This window comes from Passer domesticus, chromosome 20 (assembly GCF_036417665.1).
Source record: "Passer domesticus isolate bPasDom1 chromosome 20, bPasDom1.hap1, whole genome shotgun sequence".
Lineage (NCBI taxonomy): Eukaryota > Metazoa > Chordata > Aves > Passeriformes > Passeridae > Passer > Passer domesticus.
In genome coordinates, this window is record NC_087493.1 from 12,485,828 (window position 1) to 12,510,120 (window position 24,293).

At 48.1% G+C, this 24,293-nt stretch overlaps 4 long non-coding RNA genes across 7 annotated transcripts; all 4 read left to right on the top strand.

Moving 5' to 3' along the window:
* The first annotated feature begins 7,428 nt into the window (after positions 1-7,428).
* LOC135284428 (uncharacterized) lies at positions 7,429-8,297 on the top strand. Its single transcript, XR_010349836.1, has 3 exons — positions 7,429-7,565; positions 7,822-7,972; positions 8,147-8,297. It is a non-coding gene; the product is annotated as an uncharacterized LOC135284428 (long non-coding RNA).
* Positions 8,298-11,740: 3,443 nt separating this feature from the next.
* On the top strand, positions 11,741-14,561 carry LOC135284346 (uncharacterized). Its single transcript, XR_010349763.1, has 4 exons — positions 11,741-12,751; positions 12,851-12,892; positions 12,980-14,430; positions 14,520-14,561. It is a non-coding gene; the product is annotated as an uncharacterized LOC135284346 (long non-coding RNA).
* A 93-nt stretch (positions 14,562-14,654) lies between these two features.
* Positions 14,655-16,382, top strand: LOC135284347 (uncharacterized). Of its 2 annotated transcripts, XR_010349766.1 has the most exons (5): positions 14,655-14,826; positions 14,909-14,994; positions 16,072-16,134; positions 16,211-16,238; positions 16,333-16,361. It is a non-coding gene; the product is annotated as an uncharacterized LOC135284347 (long non-coding RNA). The 2 variants fall into 2 exon arrangements; XR_010349764.1 differs by having other exon boundaries at positions 16,072-16,382.
* Positions 16,383-16,506: 124 nt separating this feature from the next.
* Positions 16,507-20,668, top strand: LOC135284378 (uncharacterized). Of its 3 annotated transcripts, XR_010349784.1 has the most exons (7): positions 16,507-16,647; positions 16,725-17,791; positions 17,892-17,933; positions 18,032-18,076; positions 18,304-18,343; positions 18,425-19,268; positions 19,349-20,668. It is a non-coding gene; the product is annotated as an uncharacterized LOC135284378 (long non-coding RNA). The 3 variants fall into 3 exon arrangements; XR_010349782.1 differs by having other exon boundaries at positions 18,425-20,668; XR_010349783.1 differs by having other exon boundaries at positions 17,867-18,076; positions 18,425-20,668.
* Positions 20,669-24,293: the final 3,625 nt, after the last annotated feature.

The following is a 24,293-nucleotide window of genomic DNA, read 5'->3' on the forward strand; positions in this document are numbered from 1 at the left end:
CCAGCATGATTGGATTATAAATATAGTCATCAGAGGCTCACAACACAGGGAGCTCTAGATTGCACTGGGTTGTGTCACTTTTGACACGAGCAGGTAACGTCTTCATAAACCTGGCCCCATTCTCACCAGCTGCGGCAGGAGAGCATGAGGAGCAAGTGGAGAATAAAAGATGGGCTCTTGCAGAGAAGCCAAGGGGGAGAAAGCAATTACAAAGCTATATATCCTTGGCTCTATTGTGTGTTTTACTCTGGTAGTTCAACAAACGTAGAATTTATCATTAAGCTTCATCCATGCCAGAAAAGGGGGAAGACCTGCCTGCTCAAGCAGTTTTGTGATGTCATGACACAGAAATACATATCTGATGTGCACAGGGTACATCTGCTCCCTGCAGCCCACAAACCTGTTTTGTCTGTTCTGGAAAAAATTTTCAAAAGTATTTAGAGGATTTATGGCCACAAGCTCCTTCAAAATGAGCTCTCTGCCTGCAGATGTGGGGGAGATTGTTGTTTCCTGCTGAAGGTGTTAGTTCATTTTGGAGTTTCTGCTGATCAGTCAACAGGATTTATGCTCCTAAAGCTCTTGGGTGCATATAAATTTCCTGCAGGGTAAGCTCTGATCTTCTAGAGAGATCCATGCTGAGGAGTCGGGGTCTAAGACAGTAGAATTTCCATCATACGGATGGCCTTCCATTAGCTCAAAATTGGTGTTGAGAAGCAGATTCATTGAAAAGGAACCATAAACAGACTGAATTGCTATCAAGCTTGTAATGTCAGGAGACAAAGTTTAAGGGACTTCTAAGGAATATCTGACTTATTAATAGCAAATGTACTAATAGCCATAACATGAATGATCTATTTTCTGCTTTCAGTTTACCACTCATCGCTACTCACCCCTTTCCTAGGAAGAATACTGCAGTTCTAACAGAAGGATGATTTACCCAAAGAGGTGGAGAGATTAGATGGAGGGATAGGCAGTGGATACATAGAGATGAAACAGGTTATTAATTTAACAGGTCACTTCTGGGAGACAGAGGTGTCTAGATATTCTCTCCCTACCTCTCCCACATCCTCCAGTTACAGGGGTGCACAAAGCTTAGAAATGGAAACCCAAGCAGCTGGTCAGCACACACAGCAGTCTCCAGCCACCCAGCTGTGTGACAGTGCAGCTGTGAACTGGACAGTAAATGGCTCTGTCCCCTACCCATCTTACTCTTGTCACCTATGGAGCAATGAGGGCTGAAGCGTGTTGCCCTATCCTAGATGAGATCTGGTACAAAAATATCCTTGCCAAAAAGAAACTTACATTTTCTGCTATTACTCCCTGCTGGCACTTGTTCCTGTGTGCTGACTAACAAGTAGAAAGCAGAAACAGGAGAAGTCAGAAAAAAGAAAATTGACAGTATGGGAAGAAGTTTCTTGCATTCACACTTGCTCATTAATGAACATGAATACACATCCTTAATTCACTCTATCACTCCCAGTGAGAAATGGCATTAATGTATCTCCTGTTGTCATGATAAGAACATTCTGTAAAAAAGTGATCAATTTTTATTTAAACAGTAATACAGAAGACTGCAGAGTAACCCAAAATCTTGATTCACCGTTAATTCTGCTTACAAACCAGCAATCAAATCTCAAGCCAGCAGCTCGGACATTCAAGGAGATCAAATACCCAGAGACGCAGTTGTACATGGAGTTATCAGTAAAACCAGTGAAGGCATGACAGAGCAAGAGAGCACAAGCTGGTGATGAATGCCCTCTTGTTTGACTTCCACTAATATTGTATAATTATATTGCTACAAGGCAAGAATTCCCAATTGTTGGCAACTTGGAAAGTGCTTAAGATGATGATGTTCTGCCTGGGTGGGCTGTGCCCAAAGGCAATCTTTTAAAAGCAGCTGCTTTAAACGTTAAATGGTACCCAGGGATACGTTTGACAGAGGTGTCACGTTTAGTCTTATGCATGTATCAATAAAACTGGTACCGTATGTGCAGGTTGGTTGGCAACACTGAACCTCTGAGACAATCAGTATTTCCAGTATCAGACTGGAATTTCTCTGGTCAAACTCACTGCGGGCTCTCAACCTCTTCTTTCCAAGCCACTGTTTAAACATTTCTTCTCTGGAGAACACACTGCAGGCACCTCAATATCACAGTTTGGCTTTTATTTGTACATGCACTTCCCCCAGATATACATTAACATGGAGCAGGGAAGTGGTGGTGGTCAAGGTTTAAGTTTCTGCTCTTTCTACAGTATGTTTATCCAACCCTTTTCAGCAGATGCTCTCAGAGCACTTTGGAACCTGCTCTGTTGTGGCAGTCACAGGAAGGTTAATTGTGGGTGTGAGAGGGAAAATCACTGCCCCACACGTGCTGAGGACAACTAGAGTCAGCCTGGATATCCCAACATTTTGCATATGGCAGTGCCAGTTCCTCCAAAAGCCTGTGCATTTGCAGCTCCCTGACCGCTCAGACACACACTGTGCTCAGAAATGTGAGGTGGAATTTGTTAGCTTATGTCCTCAAACAGCTTTCCCCAGGATAATGTTCTCCTGTTTGCAGAAGGACTTTGGTGGCATTGGAAGAAATTCTTCCTGATGTGCAATCTGAACTTCCCCTGGCACAGCTTCTGACTGTGTCCTCTTGTCCTGTCATGAAATTGTCCCTACATCTTCCATTTGGATACCACTGGGACAATTAAAAAGGTCACTTTTTTCCTGGCATACTAATTCTAAATTAGGTTTAGCAACTCTTTGAGAATCTGTTCTAGTGCAGTAGTGACTGATCTACCTACCACTAAAGCCTCTCATCAAGGAGATCAGCACTGCCTGAATAAGCCCAGCTAAAAATAGCAGGCATACTAATGGCATGGCACAAAATCCCTTTTTCTTTTTCCAGCTGAGACTACTTCTCATTTAGGTGAGTAGCAAAATTTACAGCTTGGAAGTACACTTTATAAGGTTACTTGCCTTGGCCCAGCATTTGTTTCACTTGGAGCATTGGACACTCATTGCAGGGAAGCATCTGGGTAGAAGAAGAGGCGCTAGTAGATGTGTGTTTGGATGGGATTCATCTCTGGATGAATCACCTGATAAACCCAATCCCTAATTTAGCATGAGAGACAGATTTAACACTCCCAAATGAAATGTTAATGCAGAAACAATCCCCCATAACATCCGCATGGTAAATAATTTACTTTTCTTCCAAGCACTGAAGAAGATTAATGGACAGGTTTTTTTAAAAAAAAATAAAAATCAAGTTAAAACATTTGCAGGCTCCAGTGTCATTGCAGTAACAGGCAGCAAGTGTAAACACTGCAAGGATTGTATCCATTTAGCAGCAACTGGAAGACCACACAGTGCACGAGAGGCAGCGATGAGCAGAGCTGCCCTTTCCATTAAGGGGCCACTTCAAGTTTCCATTTGGAGCTGGGACAGGCAGGGCATTCACTGGCCGGGTTCAAGGCACCCATTATTTGTTATTATGAACTTTCCAAAATGAAGAGATTAAAATAAGTCCAAAGTGTTTCTCTGACAAATGTTAAATGTCACCCACAAGATTTATAGCACTTCTGTTCCCCTCTGTTCAGTGGCAGAGGTTACCGAGGACTTGTCCACTGGCTGCCAGCTTTATAGTTTTAGCACTGGCCAGAGAGCAATCCAAAGTTTCCATAATGAGTAACAGCACTTTCAGCTCACCATCATCATTTGTCCTACATCCATTATTGTCCTAAGAGACCAATCTTGCTGATGTAAATGGTGCTGACAGCTGGTATGTCAGTGTTTCACACCTCTGCAGCTGCCAAGCTGCAGGATTACAAATATATGAAAAATAAAAAAGCTAAAATCCTAACACATCAGTAGAGTTCAAAATAGCATCCAACAGTCCATGCTGTAAACGTCAGACTGTGCACACCAGCAGTGCTCCAGCTGCCTGCAGTAATTGCACCTGTCAAAGGGACACTGGGAAAAGAAAATCAGGGTTGTGGTGGGTACAGAAGGTACTTCAGGGTGCAACGGGAGATGGCAGACTTCCCTAGGCATGACTGATCTCTGCAGTTATCCCATTAGCTGGAATTTCATGCATCCCTTAGTCAACATATACACACGTTCACATCATGGACTATATGGGCTATCTGCATGTTCGCATCCATAATGATGCTTAGAGTAGAGTATTCTCACGTTCCCTTTTTTCCTTTCTCTGCACTCCCTGAGATCAGGGTGATGTGTTCAGCATACCAATCAAATAGGAATGACAATCTATTACCACCACCAAACTGAGTGTGCCAATCTACAGGTGCAAGTAACCTCAGCTGATGGACCAGCTTTCCAAAAATCATTAGAAAAGTGAACCACCACTACATCAATCATGAACCTCCCAGCTACTGTAGGGCTGCATGGATACTAACAGTTTGGCGCTGTTTCCAAGATTAAGAACTTAATCATGTGACTGCTACTCTGTGTAATTACAAGAGTTGCTCTATACCCCAAGGTATTTCAAATCCATACCCTGGATTTGACTCATGAAACTTATCAGCACACAGCCCCACCAGACACATTGGCAGATAATTTTTTGAACCAAGCAATAAATCAAGTATTTCCCTCGAGTATGAATCAAAAGCTTGACTCCCATAAGTGTACGTGAAAAGCCCCTGCCGAACACTAATGACTCAGAAGGCAGAGCTGAGGCACAAATGGTGCTCCTAAGTTAAAAAAAATAAGAGACCAGGTTGCTCATGACCCAAACGGAACATCACACCACCCCTTCTAGCTGAAGAGGCAGGAGAAACTTGGCCCAGTCAAACCAGCCACACTTGAATGCGGTGGCACCTTCCATCTGGGAGGCATCCTGAGAAGTTCGGAATTTCAGCAAGCAGCCGGCCACTCCGGGCCACCGGGCCCTGCACAGGTACGCTGGCCCTTTTCCCTGGGAAACAAAACTCACCAGGCCAGGTTCCTGATGTCAGTTTGCAGTAAGCACTTGGCACTGCCAAACCAGCCACAGTTGACTCTGGTGGCACCTTGCGTGTTGGAGGCATCCCAAGACGCGTGGAATTTCAGCAGGCAGCCGGCCGCCCCAAGCCACGGGACCCTAGACACGAACGCTGGCCTTTCCCCAGAGAAACAAAACTCACCCGGCCAGGTTCCTGATGTCAGTTTGCAGGAGGCACTTGCCACTGTCAAAGCAGCCACAGTTGCCTGTGGTAGCACCTTGCGTGCTGGAGGCATCCTGTGACATTCAGAATTTCAGCAGGCCACTCCTGGCCACTGGACCCCGGACAAGGACACCGGCCCTTTTCTCTGAGAGACAAAACTCACCAGGCCAGGTTCCCGATGTCAGTTTGCAGGAGGCACTTGGCATTGTCTAAACCAGCCACAGCTGAGTTGCTGATGGGGGCACCTTGCATCTGGGAGGCATCCTGAGACGTTCAGAATTTCAGCAGGCAGCCGGCAACTCCAGGCCCTGGCCCCTGGACATGATCGACAGCCCTTTTCTCTGAGAAGCAAAACTCACCAGCCCAGGTTCGTGGTGTCAGGTTTTATGTAGGTTCTTTTGGGGTGTTCAGTTCTACTGTGCAGGATTCCTCTCCTACACAGCTATCAGCATCTGGCGATAGCCACAATGACTCCATTGGGCCTGGAAATCACAGCCTTTAGACCATCACTGTTTTTCCAAAGGCAGTCTGTCATCTCTGGCCCTTTTTAATTGCATTCCACTGCAATCTTAAAACTCTGCATTTTCATCGAGTATCCCCTCTAATTCTCCCCCTAAAAGTATTCCAAAAACCCCTGAAATAGCACTTAAAACCTCCTTAGAATACTCTTAAAGGCCCACAATGTGCTGAGAAGCCTTCTAGAATCCCTTACATATCCTTAGAAGTTGTGGAAAAATCTTGAGAAAAACCTGCCCAGCCTCCAAGCCTCACCTGTTGCTCTCAAACCCTCTGATGTCTTCCCTACCTTTTCACAGTGGGTCTTGTTGTCCTCTGAGGGTTCTGTCCTTGTCCTGCTGTTGTTGAGGGTTGGTGTCTTGTGCCAGCAGGAGGATTCCGGTCTGCTCTCGCTCTTAGGGTTGCTGGGTTGTGCTGCTCTTGGGGGAAAAGGCTGTTCTTTGGGGGGCTGGTTAGGGTGAGGCTAGGGCGAGAGGTGCTGCACCTGTGCCCTAACCCTACCTGTGTCCTTTGTACCCCGAACCCTCAGTGTCAGCTCTCCACCTGTCAAGGCACCCCCGCCCACACGTCTGTGTGTCACCCTAAACCCCCCGACATTGTCCCTTGGCCCCCTAACCTCCACCGTGCACTCTCCACCCGGGTAGGGGTGGTTTTTAGGGTGAGGTTAGGGCTGGTGTGAGGGCTGCTCCACCTCTCACCCTCAGGCACGAGAAGTTCGTTGAGGAGTGCCGGGAGGAGAAGGGGACACGGCAGAAGAAGGCTGAGGCGAGGCAGAGGCACCCCAAATCGCCCGGACAAATACAGCAGCAAAATAAAGCTGTAATTCTGCCTTGGAGTGCCAAGCGCCCCCTGCAAAGTGAAACCAGGAACCTGGGCTGGTGAGTTTTGTTTCCCAGGGAAAATAGCCAGAGTTTGTGTGAGGGAGCCAGTGGCCCAGAGTGGCCGGCTGCCAGCTGAAATTCTGCACGTCTTGGGATGCCTCCCAGATGCAAGGTGCCACCACAGGCAACTGTGGCTGGTTTGACAGTGCCAAGTGCCTCCTGCAAACTGACACCCAGAACCTGGCCATTTATTTGCCATTGTATCAGTTTCAGTGGAAGCAACTGTCCCATTTTCTAATTTTAAGGGGTTCACTTGAAGGAAGCTCTGCCTTTTTCAGCATTTTAAGGGTTTAAATTTGCATTTCTGGGCACTTCTTTCTGCTCTCTAGGACCAAGTATCTCAGAGAAGGGCCAGGCTAGTACATGGTTAACCCTGATGCTACCTAGGAGACGATTATTTTTCTGATTTTTCTTTATAATATAGATAGCCCCAATTCAAGGCCCCAAGGAGAGTAAGAACATTCATACAATTAGTACTGTTCTCCACCTTACTTAGTCACACATGAAGCACCATTCAGTACTCACCAAGAAAAAACTATGTAAGTTAACAGCAAATTATGCAATTTATCTAATCATGTAACCTAAACACAAAGTTGTATTTTTTACCCATGTCTGCCCTTTTAGTCCAAGCAGTTGTAGCAAAAAGAAAACACTGTCATTTCTCTGAAGAGTTTTCTCTTACAGCAAGCCCTTTACCTCTCTCAAATTCAAGTGAGTGGAGCCAAACAGCTGCAGCAGCTCTGAGGGCTTTTATACCCGGTGGGATTTGCCCCCTCCCTTTTCCCAGGTGCTGTGGCAACGAGAGGCGGGCACCATCAGGGGTATATTAACCCCAGCCTTTGCTGAGGGGCTTCATTCCCTCTCTGGGATCTGCTGGGATAAGAGCTCTCCTCTCATTTTGGTGAAGAGGCTCTTTCAGCTTACCTCTGCTTATTTTCAGCAGGTGCTTTTTGGGCATATGAAGCAACAGAGGCTTTGAAGATGCTGTGAAGAAAACAGTATTGGACACAGGGAGTATTTAAGTTTATTATTTTGGATTGTATGTTCAGGGGTGGTAAGGTGCTTTTGTTTATTTTTGGTTTGTTTATTTTTGGTTTGTTTATTTTTGGTTTGTTTATTTTTGGTTTGTTTATTTTTGGTTTGTTTATTTTTGGTTTGTTTATTTTTGTTTTGTTTATTTTTGTTTTGTTTATTTTTGTTTTGTTTATTTTTGTTTTGTTTATTTTTGTTTTGTTTATTTTTGTTTTGTTGTTTTGGGTTTTTTTAGGAGGAGTGCAACTTCCAGAAATTCTAGGCTGTGTCAAGTGCAACCCTTTTATCAGCAGATTCATCATGTCACAAAAGGGAGCTGCCCTGTGTCAAAGATCATGTTTGAGATTGAGGCTTCAGATGAACTGAGGATTGTGACTAGGAGAGGGAAGGTGAGCACATATTGGGTTAGGAGTTATTGTGGGGGGTTTTGAAGGCAGCAGGGTGAGAAACAGTGTCCAAGCCTTTTCACAAGCGTAGCAGAGGCATTCACATGTCTTGCAGCATGCAAGCTCATCCACTGCGGTCACAGAAATGCCACGTAACTTTGCCTCTCTCTAACCCAGGTGCCGCTCATAATAACAGCCACAACCTTGGACTCGGGACGAAGCCGGAGACTCGAGGACCCAGACAAGCTCAGGAGAGGGCAAGTAGTTGCCTTGCTGGGATTTGGCCCACATAACACAAAACTCATATGTTGTTTTTGGTTTACTTTATTGTAGCTGACTGAGAGGTTTAACAGGTGATCATGGCAGACCTGCTCTGAGGCAGACTCATTTCAGGTCCAACATGGATTCACATCATCGGTCATCCAAAAGATAAGTCGGGGGCCAAGGCCTGGAGATGGGATGATAGGAGAGTAGTGGGTTGGCAATTCCTGGGACAGACCTAAAAGTTTGCAGAGGGTAAAGGGATGTCCTCTAAGGGGCCTCTTAAGACAGCTCGAGGGAGATGCTCTGCTTCTGAATGCAGCTCTAGGGTGTGCAGTGCAGAACAGTTCCTGTCTATGTTGTGTTGTCCAGTGTATACTGTGTTACCTAGTGTGTCTCTGGGGCCACTTGGATCAGATATCTCTGCCTTTTCCCCTCGAGGCCCTTACCACAAGCATCAGCCATCATCTCTAGGTTCTCGAAGGCTCGCGCTTCTCGGCGGGATGCCAATGTCATTTGTTCTTTTACCGGCGGGCTCGGCTGCGTCCAAGTCACATCTCGGAAGCATCGAGTCGGACGCCTTTGAGGCCTTGTACCCGGCTGCATCACCACCTATCCTATCCAGCCATGAGTTGTGATGTCCCGGGGCTTACAAGATTGTATGCTATGGGATTGTATGCTATGGAGAACATTCTAAACAGAGCATTGTCTCACAGCCGTCTTGATCATTGTGATCAACAGGTCTTATAACAGGTCACTCTGTTCTAGTCTTTTCTTGTGCTCCTTAGAGGAGTCTCCTCCGTGCACTGTCGCCTTGGCATCCGTCATCTCTTTTGACATCCTCTTGGTCCTTGCCATTATAAATCTTGCCAGGAACTTTTTTCTCATCCTTGTGTCACACCGTGTGTAGCATAATGTGTGGTGTTTAGCGTCCCCTTGTTTGTCATGTCCTGTGTCACTGGTGTCTGCACCTATTTGTCCTGGAACTGCTCTGCCCTGCTGCATAGTCTGGTGTGATAGGACGTATCTGTGGGACTTGAAATTTGTAGTGTGGGGTGTAGTTGGATTCTAGATGGTATTCCTAGGTTGACCCAAGATGTCTGCATCTGTGAAGTTGTCCTGCAGCCCTTTGACTTTTGTCCTGACTTTCTTTCAGAGGCAGACGGATAAAATCCATGGCAGAGAGCACCATCCCAGGTGAGGGAGTTCCCGCGAGCAGGTCACTTACCATTTGTCTTTGCAGGGCAAGTGTAAATGGTGACTCTTTTTTACAGCATTGTTCTTTGTCTTTATTTTTAGGAAGTAATGCTCAATATCATCAGTCTCAGCATCCATTCTCATTTGTGTGCTTTGGGCAGTCCACTTGGAGGGTGCAAAGCCCCCATCACACACTGGCTGATGGACTGTGATTGCGGCTCTTGTGAGCCCAGTGGAAGTATTGCCGGACTCTGTGATGAAGCCTCTGCCATTTCTATTTAAAGGTGTCACCCGGGTAACCTTTGGCAATGGCTGAGGAGTTGCAGTGAGTTGGGGAATAGGGAGGAGGAGCAAGGGTCCACTCTGGTTTCAGCAATGCCACATCACCTTGCCTCATCTCAACCTAGGCGAACCCTGCGACAACGGCATCGGCCTCCGAGCGCAGCCGAAGCTTACGGCCGCAGGAGCCAGGCATTGTTAGGAGAATGGTGAGTAGCAGAATTGTTAGGTTTTGGCTGATGTGCTGCCATGATACTGCATTTATGTTTGGTTTTCTTTAATGTAGTTGACTAAGAGACAACAGCCCGGTGACAGCAGGAACTTCCCAGATGGCGAGGCGGCCTTCTTTTGCATCTCACACGGATTGGCATCTGCAGATAAGTTGATGGCTATGACCCACAGAGGGGATGATAGTGGGGTGCTGGGTTGGGACTTACAGGGAGGGGTTTTTGAGTCAGCTTTGGAGATGGGGATGTCCAAGAAGTGGCCCCTTAGGCCACACAAAAGCCAAGTGTCTCTTATGATCACAGTGCTGAGGCGCTCAGGGCAGAGCAGTCTTGGAGTGTATTGTGTCACGTGGCTATCGTGCATTCTGTGTTTTTGGCTGTTTCATGTCTTTTCCCTTAGCCCTTTGAAGGGCCTAACAGAAACCCTGGCATCATTCTTAGCATCTGTGATCTCAGCATTTCTTGGCCTGGTACCAATGCCATAGGACTTTTGACTCGGGAGCTCAAACAGGCATTGGAATTGCATTTCTCTTTAGGAGCATCCGGTCTGATGTCTTTGCAGGTCTTGTTCTGAGCAGTACGTACTGCTGTGCATTGCAAGGATCCATTATGGCAGATTAGGGCTTGTAAGAATACAAAGATAGGTAGAGGATTCTGGCCGTAGGATTCTCAGACATCCATCTTTGTAGTTCTTGGAATAAACCATTCTCTTAGCAGGTTCTTCCTCCAGGGTTCTGTGAGCCTCATCAGCTCACCATCGGTCTCACCTATGTCCTCTCATTTTGCATTCTCTTGGTCCTTGCAGTCGTTCCTCTTGCCAAGAGATTTCTGTCCCTGTTGTGTCCCCATTGTTTGTCCTGTCCTGTTCTGTGTCACTGGTGTCTGCACGTGTTTGTGCCAGAGCTGCTCTGCCCTGCTGCATAGTCTGGTGTGATATGACAAATCCTGGGGGCTTGAAATTTGTAATGTGGGGTGTAGTTGGACTCTAGATGATATTCCTAGGCTGACCCAGATGGCTGGAGCTGTGAAGTGGTCCTGCAGCCCTTTGACATTTTTCCAACTTTCTTTCAGATGCAGATGGATAAAATCCATGGCAGAGCACCCCATCCCAGGTGAGTGGGTTGCCCTGAGCAGGTCAGTCCCTGTTTGTCTCTGTAGGGGGAGTGTAAATGGTGACTCTGTGTTACTGCATTGTTCTTTTTGTTTCTTTTTAGAAAGTAACGCTGAATATCAGCAGTCAAGGCGAGATGGTCAAGGTGAGCAGTGACTAGTGAACAGAAGCTGTTATTGCTGAGATCTGAATCTCTGGTGCAACTGTAAGCATGCATTCTCGTTTGTGTTTGCTTTAGGCAATCCATTTGGAGTATGCATAACTCCCCGTCACACGCTGGCCGATGGACTGTGATCGTTGCTCTCGTGAGCCCTGGGGAAGTATTACAGGACTTGGTGATGAAGCCTCTGCCTTTCCTATTTAAATGTGTCACCCGGGTAGCCTTTGGCAATGGCTGAGGAGTTGCAGTGAGTCGGGGAATAGGGAGGAGGAGCGAGGGTCCGCTCTGGTGTCAGCAATACCACATCACCTTCTCTCCTCTTAACCTAGGTGAACCCTGCGATGACGGCGTCAGCCTCCGAGCACAGATGAAGCGTGCGGCATTCATAAGAGACCCAGGCATTGCTAGGAGAACGGTGAGTAGCAGAATTGTCGGGTTTTGGCCGATGTGCTGCCAAGATCAGGCATTGATGCTCTGTTTTCTCGAATGCGGCTGACTAAGAGACAACGGCCTGGTGACAGCAGGAACTTCCCAGATGGCGAGGCGGCCTTCTTTTGCATCTCACACGGACCGGCATCTCTACAGATAAGTCGATGGCTATGACCCACAGAGGGGATGATAGTGGGGTGCTGGGTTGGGACTTACAGGGAGGGATTTTTGAGTCTGCTTTGGTGATGGGGATGTCCAAGAAGTGGCCCCTTAGGCCACACAAAAGCCAAGCGTCACTTTTGATCCCAGTGCTGAGGTGCGCAGGGCAGAGCAGTCCTGGAGTGTATCGTGTCAGTTATCTATTGTGCGTTCTGTGTGTTTGGCTTTCTCATGTCTTTTACCTTAGCCCTTTGAGGGGCCTATCAGAAACTCTGGCATCATTCTTAGCATCTGTGATCTCTGCATTTCTTGGCCTGGCACCAATGCCACAGGACTTTTGACTCGGGAGCTCGGACAGGCTTCAGAATTGCACCTCTCTTTAGAAGCATCCAGTCAGATGTCTTTGCAGGTCTTGTTCTGAGCTGTATGGACAGCTGTGCCTTGCAAGGATCTATTATTGGGGATTAGGACTTGTAAGAATGTGAGGATAGGTAGAGGATGCTGACCGTAGGAGTCACAGGCATCCATCTTTGCAGTTCTTAAAAGAAATCATTCAGTTAGCATCATTTTCCTCCACGGTTCTCTGAGCCTCATCGGCTCACCATCGGTCTCACCTATGTCCTCTCATTTTGCATTCTCTGGGTCCTTGCAGTCATTCCTCTTGCCAAGAGATTCCTGTCCCTGTTGTGTTCCCCTTGTTTGTCCTGTCCTGTTCTGTGTCACTGGTGTCTGCACGTGTTTGTGTCAGAGCTGCTCTGCCTTGCTGCATAGTCTGGTGTAATAGGACAAATCCTGGGGGCTTGAAATTTGTAATGTGGGCTGTAGTTGGACTCTAGATGATATTCCTAGGCTGACCCAGATGGCTGGAGCTGTGAAGTGGTCCTGCAGCCCTTTGACATTTTTCCAACTTTCTTTCAGATGCAGATGGATAAAATCCATGGCAGAGCACCCCATCCCAGGTGAGTGGGTTGCCCTGAGCAGGTCAGTCCCTGTTTGTCTCTGCAGGGGGAGTGTAAATGGTGACTCTGTTACAGCATTGTTCTTTTTCTTTATTGTAGGAAGTAAAGCAATATAGCAACAGTCAAGTTGAAGTGGTCAAGGTGAGCAGTGGATAGAAGCGGTTGTTATTGCTCAGGTCTCAAGTTGTGGTGCAGCTCTAAGCCTCTGTTCTTGTTTGTGTGCCTTAGGCAATCCACTCAGGTTATGCCAAGCCCCTGTCACCAACTGGTCAATGGACCAGGTTTGCTGCTCTCATGAGCCTGTGGAGGTATTGCGGGACCCTGCGATGAAGCCTTCAAATTTTCTATTTAAAGGTTGCTTCTGGGTAGCCCTCAGGAATGGCCAAGGAGCCATGGTGAGTTGGGGGGGTATCGAGGAGGAGCTGGGGTCCGCTCAGTTCTCAGCTATCCTACATCACTTCATCTCCTCTTTACCCAGGCGTACCCTGCGACGACAGCGTCGGTCTCAGAGCACGGCCGAAGCGTGCGGGCCGAGGACCCGGTCATTCTTAGGAGGCGTTGAGTAGCAGAATTTTTGGGTTTTGGTCGATATGCTGCTAAGATGATGCACTGATGTCTGGTTTCCTTTATCTTGACCGACTAGGAGACAGCAGCCCGGTGACAGCAGGAACCTCCCAGACAGCCTGGTGGCCTTGCTTTGCACCTGATGTGGATTCTCATTCCTGGACAGCCAAGAGATAAGTTGAGGGCTGTGACTTACAGAGGGGATGGAAGGGGGTTGCTGTGTCAGGACTCACCAGGAGGGATTTTTGAGTCAGCTTTGGAGCTGAGGATATCCAGGAAATGTTGTCTTGAGGCCACACAAAAGCAGAGTGTCACTTTTGGTCCCAGAGCTGAGCAGAGGAGGGCAGTCCCGGTGTGTTTTGTCATGTGACTATTGTGCATTGTGTTGTGTGGCTGTCTCATGTCTTTTACCTTAGCCCTTTGAGGGGCCTATCAGTAACCCTGGCATCATTCTTAGCATCTGTGATCTCTGCATTTCTTGGCCTGGTACCAATGCCACAGGACATTTGACTCAGGAGCTTGGACAGGCATTGGAATTGAATTTCTCTTTAGGAGCATCCAGTCAGATTTTCTGCAGGTCTTGTTCTGAGCTGTACATACTGCTGTGCATTGTAAAGATCCATTATGGCAGATTAGGGCTTGTAAGAATGCAAGGATAGGTAGAGGATTCTGGCCGTAGGATTCTCAGACATCCATCTTTGTAGTTCTTGGAATAAACCATTCTCTTAGCAGATTCTTCCTCCAGGGTTCTCTGAGCCTCATCGGTCTCACCTCGGTCATCTAATCTTGCGTTCTCTCAGTCCTTGCAGTCATTCTTGCCAAGAGATTTCTGTCCTTGTTGTGTCCCCCTTGTTTGTCCTGTCCTGTCCTGTGTCACGGGTGTCTGCACATATTTGTACCGGAGCTGCTCTGCCCTGCTGCCTAGTCTGGTGTAATAGGACAAATCCTGGGGGCTTGAAATTCGTAGTGTGGGCTGTAGTTGGATTATAGATGGGATTTGTAGATGGACCCAAGATGTCTGGAGCTGTGAAGTTATCCTGCAGCCCTTTGACATTTGTCCTCACTTGCTTTTAGATACAGGCGGATAAAATCCATGGCAGAGCACCCCATCCCAGGTGAGTGGGTTGCCCTGAGCAGGTCAGTCCCTGTTTGTCTCTGCAGGGGGAGTATAAATGGTGACTCTGTTCTTTGTTTTTCTTTTTAGGAAGTAAAACCACATATCAGAAGTCAAGGCGGGGTGGTCAAGGTGAGCAGTGACCAGTGGACTGTAGCTGTTGTTATTGCTGCGATCTGAATCTCTGGTGCAACTGTAAGCATGCATTCTCATTTGTGTGTGCTTTAGGCAATCCATTTGGAGTATGCATAACTCCCCATCACACGCTGGCCGATGGACTGTGATCGTTGCTCTCGTGAGCCCTGTGGGAGTATTACAGGACTTTGTGATGAAGCCTCTGCCTTTCCTATTTAAATGTGTCACCCGGGTAGCCTTTGGCTGTGGCTGAGGAGTTGCAGTGAGTCGGGGAATAGGGAGGAGGAGCAAGGGTCCGCTCTGGTGTCACCAATGCCACATCACCTTCTCTCCTCTTAACTTAGGTGGACCCTGCAATGACGGCGTCAGCCTCCGAGCGCAGCCGATGCGTGCGGCATTCATAAGAGACCCAGGCATTGCTAGGAGAACGGTGAGTAGCAGAATTGTCGGGTTTTGGCCGATGTGCTGCCAAGATCAGGCATTGATGCTCTGTTTTCTCGAATGCGGCTGACTAAGAGACAACAGCCCGGTGACAGCAGGAACTTCCCAGATGGCGAGGCGGCCTTCTTTTGCATCTCACACGGATTGGCATCTGCAGATAAGTTGATGGCTATGACCCACAGAGGGGATGATAGTGGGGTGCTGGGTTGGGACTCACAGGAGGGTTTTTTGAGTCTGCTTTGGAGTTGGGGATGTCCAAGAAGTGGCCCCTTAGGCCACACAAAAGCCAAGCGTCACTTTTGATCACAATGCTGAGGTGCTCAGGGCAGAGCAGTCCCGGAGGGTATCGTGTCAGTTGTCTATTGTGCGTTCTGTGTGTTTGCCTTTCTCATGTCTTTTCCCTTAGCCCTTTGAGAGGCCTATCAGAAACTCTGGCATCATTCTTAGCATCTGTGATCTCTGCATTTCTTGGCCTGGCACCAATGCCACAGGACTTTTGACTCAGGAGCTCAGACAGGCTTCAGAATTGCATTTCTCTTTAGGAGCATCCAGTCAGATATCTTTACAGGTCTTGTTCTGAGCTGTATTTACCTTGCAAGGATCCATTATGGCAGATTAGGGCTTGTAAGAATGCAAAGATAGGTAGAGGATGCTGACCGTAGGATTCTCAGACATCCATCTTTGTAGTTCTTGGAATAAACCATTCTCTTAGCAGATTCTTCCTCCAGGGTTCTCTGAGCCTCATCAGCTCGCCATCAATCTCATCTCGGTCATCTAATCTTGCGTTCTCTCAGTCCTTGCAGTCATTTTTCTTGCCAAGAGATTCCTGTCCCTGTTGTGTCCCCCTTGTTTGTCCTGTCCTGTGTCACTGGTGTCTGCACATATTTGTGCCGGAGCTGCTCTGCCCTGCTGCATAGTCTGGTGTAATAGGACAAATCCTGGGGGCTTGAAATTTGTAGTGTGGGGTGTTGTTGGATTATAGGTGGGATTTGTAGATGGACACAGGGTGCCTGGAGCAGTGAAATTATCCTGCAGCCCTTTGACATTTGTCCTGACTTTCTTTCAGATGCAGGCAGATAAAATCCGTGGCAGAGCACCCCATCCTGGCTGAGGGGGTTCCTCCGAGCAGGTCAGTCACCGTTTGTCTCTGCAGGGGAAGTGTAAATGGTGACTCTTACAGCACTGTTCTTTGGTTTTGTTTTTAGGAAGTAAAGCTGGATATCAGCAGTCAAGGTGAGCGGTGACCAGTGGACAGAAGCAGTTGTTATTGCTGGGGTCTCAGTTTCTGGTGCAACTCTAAGCCTTCTGTCTTGTTTGTGTGCTTTAGGCAATCCATTTGGAGTAGGCTGAGCCCCCCCACCCCCCAACCGGCCGATGGATCGGGTTTGCTGCTCTTGCGAGCCCTGTGGAGGATCGCAGGACTCTGCGATGAAGCCTTGAACCTTTCTGTTTACAGGTGTCATCCGGCTGGCCTTTGGCAGCTGCTGAGGAGTTGCGGTGAGTCAGGGAATAGGGAGGAGGAGCGAGGGTCCGCTCAGGTTTCAGCAATGCCACATCTCCCTGTCTCCCCTTAAACCAGGCACACCCTGCCACGATGGCATCGGCCTCCAAGCGTCGCTGAAGCTAATGGCATTAGGAGATGGTGAGTAGCGGAAGAGTTGGGTTTTGGGCAATGTGCTGGTAAGACCATACACTGATGTTTTAATTTCTTTCATGTAGCTATGAGGCAGCAGCCCAGTGACAGCGAGAACTTCCCAGATGGCAAGGCGGCCTTCTTTTGCACCTGATGCAGATTGGCATCCCCAGATGTCTGAGAGATAAGTCAAGGGCTACGACTTGCCGAGGGGGTGAATGCGGGGTGCTGGTTTGGGACTCACCGGGAGGGGTTTTTGAGTCTGCTTTGGGGCTGAGGCTATCCCAGTAGTGTCCCCTTAGGCCACATAAAGGGAAAGTGTCACTTTTGATCCCAGCGCTGAGGTGCGCAGGGTAGAGCAGTCCCAGTGTGTATCGTGTCACTTGTCTAATGTGCCTGGTGTTGTTTATATGTCTCATGTCATGCATCGTCTACCTTAGCCCTTTGAGGGGCCCATCAGAAACCCTGGCATCATTCTTAGCATCTGTGATCTCTGCATTTCTTGGCCTGGCACCAATGCCACAGGACTTTTGGCTCAGGAGCTCAGACAGGCATCAGAATTGCATTTCTCTTTAGGAGCATCCAGTCAGATGTCTTTGCGGGTCTTGTTCTGAGCAGTACGTACTGCTGTGCATTGTAAAGATCCATTATGGCAGATTAGGGCTTGTAAGAATGCAAAGACAGGTAGAGGATTCTGGCCGTAGGATTCTCAGACGTCCATCTTTGCAGTTCTTTGACGAAATCATTCTCTTAGGAGATACTTCCTCCATGGTTGTCTGAGCCTCATCACCTCACTGTCAATCTCACCTCAGTCATTTCATTTTCCATTCTCTCAGTCCTTGCAGTGATTCTTCTTGTCAAGAGATAGTAGTCCCTGTTGTGTCCTCATTGTTTGTCCTGTCCCGTGTCACGGGCGTTCGCACACGTTTGTGCCGGAGCTGCTCTGCCCTGCTGCGTAGCCTGGTGTAATAGGACACATCCTGGGGGCTTGAAATTTGTAATGTGGGGTGTAGTTGGATTCTAGATGGTATTCCTAGGTTGACTCTAGGAAGTTGTCTGGAGCTGTGAAGTTATCCTGCTGCCCTTTGAACTTTGTCCTGACTCTGTTTCAGATGCAGACAGATAAAATCCATGGCAGAACTCCCTATCCCAGGTGAGTGGGTTCCCCTGAGCAGATCAGTCCCTGTTTGTCTCTGCAGGGGGAGTGTAAATGGTGACTCTGTTACAGCATTGTTCTTTTTGTTTATTTTTAGGAAGTAAAGCCATCTAGCAGCAGTCAAGGCAAAGTGGTCGAGGTGAGGAGTGACCAGTGGACAGAAGCACTTGCTATTGCTGGGGTCTCAATTTCTGGTGCAACTCTAAGCATCCACTGTTTTTTGTTGGTTTTTTTTAGGCAGTCCACTTTCAATCCATGCCGGCTGAGGATGCCCGATGCCAGGTGGGTGCAAGCTTATGGTGTACTTGTGGCTTATTTGTCAGGTTAGGGAGGTTAGGCAAAGAAACAAAGCAAGAGCATGCTTTTTTGCTTTGTTTCTTTGCCGGTTCCATCACTGCCCTTGGTGTGCCAAGGAACAGGTGTGAGGGGGTGAGTCTGTTTAGGCAGGGTGACTCATAGGCGAGTGTTATGCAGAAGCACGCTAATCGTGTACCTTTTCGTTTTGCAAGTACCTTCCAGGCAGACTCTGGAGTCAAATCAAGATTTGAGGTGAGCCGGGGCAGTGGTGTGGAGGAGTCCCGGGGATTATTATTTTTGAGGGCAATAGTCACATTTTCTGTTTCGTCTTAGGTACTGCGAGGAGCTTCGTAGGCAAAGTTTGGAGAGAGCACCACCGAAGCACACGAGACCGTCTCAACGTGCACGTCCCACCGGGGATGGATTTTGTCAGCTCGTCTTCCAAAAGCTAAGTGTTGGGGCCCATAGTTGGGAGAAGGGGAAAAACCTTTACTATCATAGGAGGCCATGTGATGTTAGCTTAGCGGAACAGGTCCCTCGGATGTAAAGGGAGAGGGTTTCTCCTCGGCCTCACCAGAGCCTTTGCGGGGCAGGGCAGTTCCGACCCATCTCCACGTTCTCGCGAACTTTGCGTCGTCAGCCTCCTTCGACCCTCGACATCGTCGTGGATCTTTCTCCCGAGGAGCTCGCCTTCAGGTGCGGAGCTATAGCCACCATCACCCGGCAGTCTTTGCTTCCCTCTCTAGGCCCACTGAGCCTCTCGAGCATCCTCTTAACTGCTTTGGCACTAACTTCTTTTAAGGAGTTGCATTTCATCGTCACACGCTATTGCCGTAGGACTCGCTTTACTTTGGCATCTTTGGCCTCTGGCTCATCTTGCGCTAGGAATCTTGAGTCCATAAGGTGAAACTGCTAGGCAGTTTCCACCTGTGTCTGTGTTATGTCACCTGTGTCTGTGTTACGTTGTCTACGTTACGGTGTTTGCGTTATGTAGTCTGTGTCCGTCTTCCGTGTCGTAGGCCTTTGTTACATCTCGACGCCATATCGGCATCATTCCGTGCCGTATCGGCCATATTTTACTCGCGTTCCTTCCCGGACATTGCTTATTCTGCCATCTCTCTTTTGAGACACAAAGAAGTACACAAGAGGTTCTCATCAGTCTACCGTCTCAGCTGTGGTAGTGCCTTTTTCTTCCTGTGCTATTCTCTTGGGTTTCTATAGGGAGTGTCTTACACCCTCCTCATGTGACTGCCATAGTTCTGTAGGTTCCATCTTCTCAAAGGGTACGGTGCTCAAGAATTAATCTTCCAGAGAGTTATCCCAAGTCCTGGTTTACATTGTATGTGCTTATGTTGTATGTACCTATGTTGGCTTATATTGTATGTGCTTATATTGTATCTAATTATGTTGGCATATATTTGCATGTACTTATATTGTATCTAATTATGTTGGCATATATTTGCATGTACTTGTATGGTATGTAATTCTGTTGGCTTATATTGTGCGTACTTGTATGGTATGTAATTCTGGTGGCTTATATTGTGCGTACTTATATTGCGCCACTTACAGTCGGAGCTGCCCTGCCCTGGCATGTAGTCACAGTTAGGTAGAACAGTTTTAAAAACTTTACCATTCATCTATCTTCTATGGGATTTTGGGTAGAAAACTTAGGGACCTGGAGCAGGGACAAGTCCTAGCCGTCAGATAGCCACTCGTTGACCACCTCCCGTTGTCTGACAGGTCCCCGAGGCGACCGATTTTCCTGGAATCTACCATTTGACGTCAAGAAGCGGCAGCCGGATGACGCGTCGAAGCACGTTGTTCAGGGTTTCAAGTAGGGCTGCAGCGAGCGTGTAATTCAAAGAGCGTGCGAGTCTGCGTGAGTGTGAGCGACCGTCTGCCTCCGCTTGTCTCTGTGTGTGCGAGTGTATGCTGACCAGATCTAAGCTTGTGCGTGTGACGTTTGCCTTTCAGGTTTTTCAACACATTTTAAAATTTAGAATAAAAAATCCCCAGCCGGGGGGTTTTTTTTTTTTCCCCCCCGGCTGGGTTTTTTTTTCCTCGGTCCCGGCCGGTCCGCGAGGCGACGTTCATCGCCAAAGTTTGGGGGCGGACCGTCCCGGGACGGGGGTTTTTGTCAGGCAGGAGGATTTTTTTGGAGGCTCCCGGGAACCACGTTCCTGTGGAGCACCCTTAATGCATGCCGGGGGTCAGCAGAGCGGTTGAGGTGCGAGCGAGGATGGGTTTGCGTGTAATGTGAAGGAGGCGTTCACGACGGATGGGTGTTGCGTTCTGTGTGCTGCCTTTGTTTTGGGGTTCCTGTAACAATAAATCCAAGTGTAATGAAAGTAGAAAAAAGGTTATCGTCTTGTGTTAATATGTGTTTGGCTTATGTTTGGTATTGTCTTGTATTTGCATTTCTGTATATTGCTCTGTGTGTAAATTGGACTTTTACCAGCATGTGTATGGATTGTATCTGTACTTGCATTTGTATACACTCTTTCCATGTGTTTTGCTCAAGTGTGAATAGGAAAATTCATTCAATAAAGTTGAATCAACCTGAATAAAGATTCCCCATTCCCCCCCCCCCTTGGCTCCTGTCTTTATTTGGTGTGGTTTAGTAATTTTTTTCCACTGCCCTTCTTCCTTTTACCTCTCACTTTACTTTTCTCTTGCTAACTTCATTTCTGTCTGTCTCTAACCGTGTGTTTGTTTTTCAGTGCCTGTAGCTCTGTGCTTCTGTACCTGTTTCCCTGATTTGTTTTCCCTCTGTTTCTGTACTTCACTATTTCTCTCTAACTATTTTTCTTCTCTCTAGCCTTAACTGTAGCTTTTTGTTCTTCTTTTCTACAGTCACTCATTCTTTTTCCCCTCTCCTCCCCTTTTTCAGTCTTTTTTGGTCTTACTCCTTTTCATTTTCACTTTAACCCTAACCAGTCTTCCTTTTCCCTCTGAGTTGGGTCTTTCTTAACTCTCTTCACTCTCTCTTCTTTCACTCCTATTCTCTCCCTTCTCTTTTCACTATTTTCTCTCCACTCCCTTCTGTTGTCTCTTCTCTTTTCACTCTCTACTCTCTTCTCTTTTCACTCTCTCCTGTTCCCTTGTCTTTGCACTCTATACTCTTTTTGCTGTCTCCTGTTAGCTGTTCTTATTTCACTCTCCTCTCTTGTCCCTCTCTTTTGTTCTTCTCTCTTCTCCATTTCTCTTCCTTTCTCTCCCTCTCTTTTTCTCTGCCTTTGTCTCACTCTTTCCTTCTCTCTATTTTCTCTCTACCTTTGAGTTCAACTTTGTCTCTCTTTCTAGACTTAGGGGAAAAAAAAAAAAAAAAAAAGCAGCAGTAGAAACTTTCAGGCTCCCTGGGTGTAAAAGAAAAAAAAATTTAAAACTACTTACTCCCCGGGAGTCTGAAAGTTTCTACTGCTGCACCAGACATATAGTTTTTCTTCTTTTTATATACATAGGGTTCCCCAATGCACCCCCTCACCTGTCAGGACCACATAACAATAAGCAGGCACCATAGCCTCAGTATCCACAAATAGGTCAGAACTCAAACAATAATCACACACCTAATGACAGAAGCAGACCACCCCCTTCAACACCAAACCCCCCCCCCCGCCCCTAGGCGCAAAAAACCCTACCGCGCCGGGCACATCCCGCCGACAGCACTACCACACCGCCCCCTGCCGACGGACATCAAGTACTGCCGCTGCAGCGCCACCTGCTGCCCGCATCGCAGATCTGCAAGTACAGCGCCACCTGCCGAGTACTACCGGCAACTGCAGGCAGAGCACCGCGCATTACGTCACTGCGTCCATACGTCACCCCGCCCCTAGTCACGCCCCGTTACCCGCCCCTAACCCCACCCCCAGCTAAACCCCGCCCACGACCACGCCCCCAGCGCCTCAGGAAAGCCCCCAAGGCATAGGCGTCCACACAGACGCCTGACCGAAATGCCGAAACCCACCCCGGGCTCCAAAAACGCCCCCGCACGGCGGCAATCGGTTCACCGAGACCGGAATACCACCGCGAGCAAAACCGCAACGTGAAACACGCAGGAAAAAAGACAAAAATCGATAAGCAGGACCCCGTCCCGGAAACCGCCATGTTGTACGGAATCACGTGACCCCCTGGGGCCGCCATCTTGCCAGCCGCACCACGTGACCTAGTGGCCGCCGCCATCTTCACCCCGATCACGTGACGGTACGGAGGCCGCCATCTTGGCCGCCAACCACGTGACTACGTGGGGGCCGCCATCTTGTACGAACTAGGGTTAGGGTTAGGGTTAGGGTTAGGGTTAGGGTTAGGGTTAGGGTTAGGGTTAGGGTTAGGGTTAGGGGTTAGGGTTAGGGTTAGGGTTAGGGTTAGGGTTAGGGTTAGGGTTAGGGTTAGGGTTAGGGGTTAGGGTTAGGGTTAGGGTTAGGGTTAGGGTTAGGGTTAGGGTTAGGGTTAGGGTTAGGGTTAGGGTTAGGGTTAGGGTTAGGGTTAGGGTTAGGGTTAGGGTTAGGGTTAGGGTTAGGGTTAGGGGTTAGGGTTAGGGTTAGGGTTAGGGTTAGGGTTAGGGTTAGGGTTAGGGTTAGGGTTAGGGTTAGGGTTAGGGTTAGGGTTAGGGTTAGGGTTAGGGTTAGGGTTAGGGTTAGGGTTAGGGTTAGGGTTAGGGTTAGGGTTAGGGTTAGGGTTAGGGTTAGGGTTAGGGTTAGGGTTAGGGTTAGGGTTAGGGTTAGGGTTAGGGTTAGGGTTAGGGTTAGGGTTAGGGTTAGGGTTAGGGTTAGGGTTAGGGTTAGGGTTAGGGTTAGGGTTAGGGTTAGGGTTAGGGTTAGGGTTAGGGTTAGGGTTAGGGTTAGGGTTAGGGTTAGGGTTAGGGTTAGGGTTAGGGTTAGGGTTAGGGTTAGGGTTAGGGTTAGGGTTAGGGTTAGGGTTAGGGTTAGGGTTAGGGTTAGGGTTAGGGTTAGGGTTAGGGTTAGGGTTAGGGTTAGGGTTAGGGTTAGGGTTAGGGTTAGGGTTAGGGTTAGGGTTAGGGTTAGGGTTAGGGTTAGGGTTAGGGTTAGGGTTAGGGTTAGGGTTAGGGTTAGGGTTAGGGTTAGGGTTAGGGTTAGGGTTAGGGTTAGGGTTAGGGTTAGGGTTAGGGTTAGGGTTAGGGTTAGGGTTAGGGTTAGGGTTAGGGTTAGGGTTAGGGTTAGGGTTAGGGTTAGGGTTAGGGTTAGGGTTAGGGTTAGGGTTAGGGTTAGGGTTAGGGTTAGGGTTAGGGTTAGGGTTAGGGTTAGGGTTAGGGTTAGGGTTAGGGTTAGGGTTAGGGTTAGGGTTAGGGTTAGGGTTAGGGTTAGGGTTAGGGTTAGGGTTAGGGTTAGGGTTAGGGTTAGGGTTAGGGTTAGGGTTAGGGTTAGGGTTAGGGTTAGGGTTAGGGTTAGGGTTAGGGTTAGGGTTAGGGTTAGGGTTAGGGTTAGGGTTAGGGTTAGGGTTAGGGTTAGGGTTAGGGTTAGGGTTAGGGTTAGGGTTAGGGTTAGGGTTAGGGTTAGGGTTAGGGTTAGGGTTAGGGTTAGGGTTAGGGTTAGGGTTAGGGTTAGGGTTAGGGTTAGGGTTAGGGTTAGGGTTAGGGTTAGGGTTAGGGTTAGGGTTAGGGTTAGGGTTAGGGTTAGGGTTAGGGTTAGGGTTAGGGTTAGGGTTAGGGTTAGGGTTAGGGTTAGGGTTAGGGTTAGGGTTAGGGTTAGGGTTAGGGTTAGGGTTAGGGTTAGGGTTAGGGTTAGGGTTAGGGTTAGGGTTAGGGTTAGGGTTAGGGTTAGGGTTAGGGTTAGGGTTAGGGTTAGGGTTAGGGTTAGGGTTAGGGTTAGGGTTAGGGTTAGGGTTAGGGTTAGGGTTAGGGTTAGGGTTAGGGTTAGGGTTAGGGTTAGGGTTAGGGTTAGGGTTAGGGTTAGGGTTAGGGTTAGGGTTAGGGTTAGGGTTAGGGTTAGGGTTAGGGTTAGGGTTAGGGTTAGGGTTAGGGTTAGGGTTAGGGTTAGGGTTAGGGTTAGGGTTAGGGTTAGGGTTAGGGTTAGGGTTAGGGTTAGGGTTAGGGTTAGGGTTAGGGTTAGGGTTAGGGTTAGGGTTAGGGTTAGGGTTAGGGTTAGGGTTAGGGTTAGGGTTAGGGTTAGGGTTAGGGTTAGGGTTAGGGTTAGGGTTAGGGTTAGGGTTAGGGTTAGGGTTAGGGTTAGGGTTAGGGTTAGGGTTA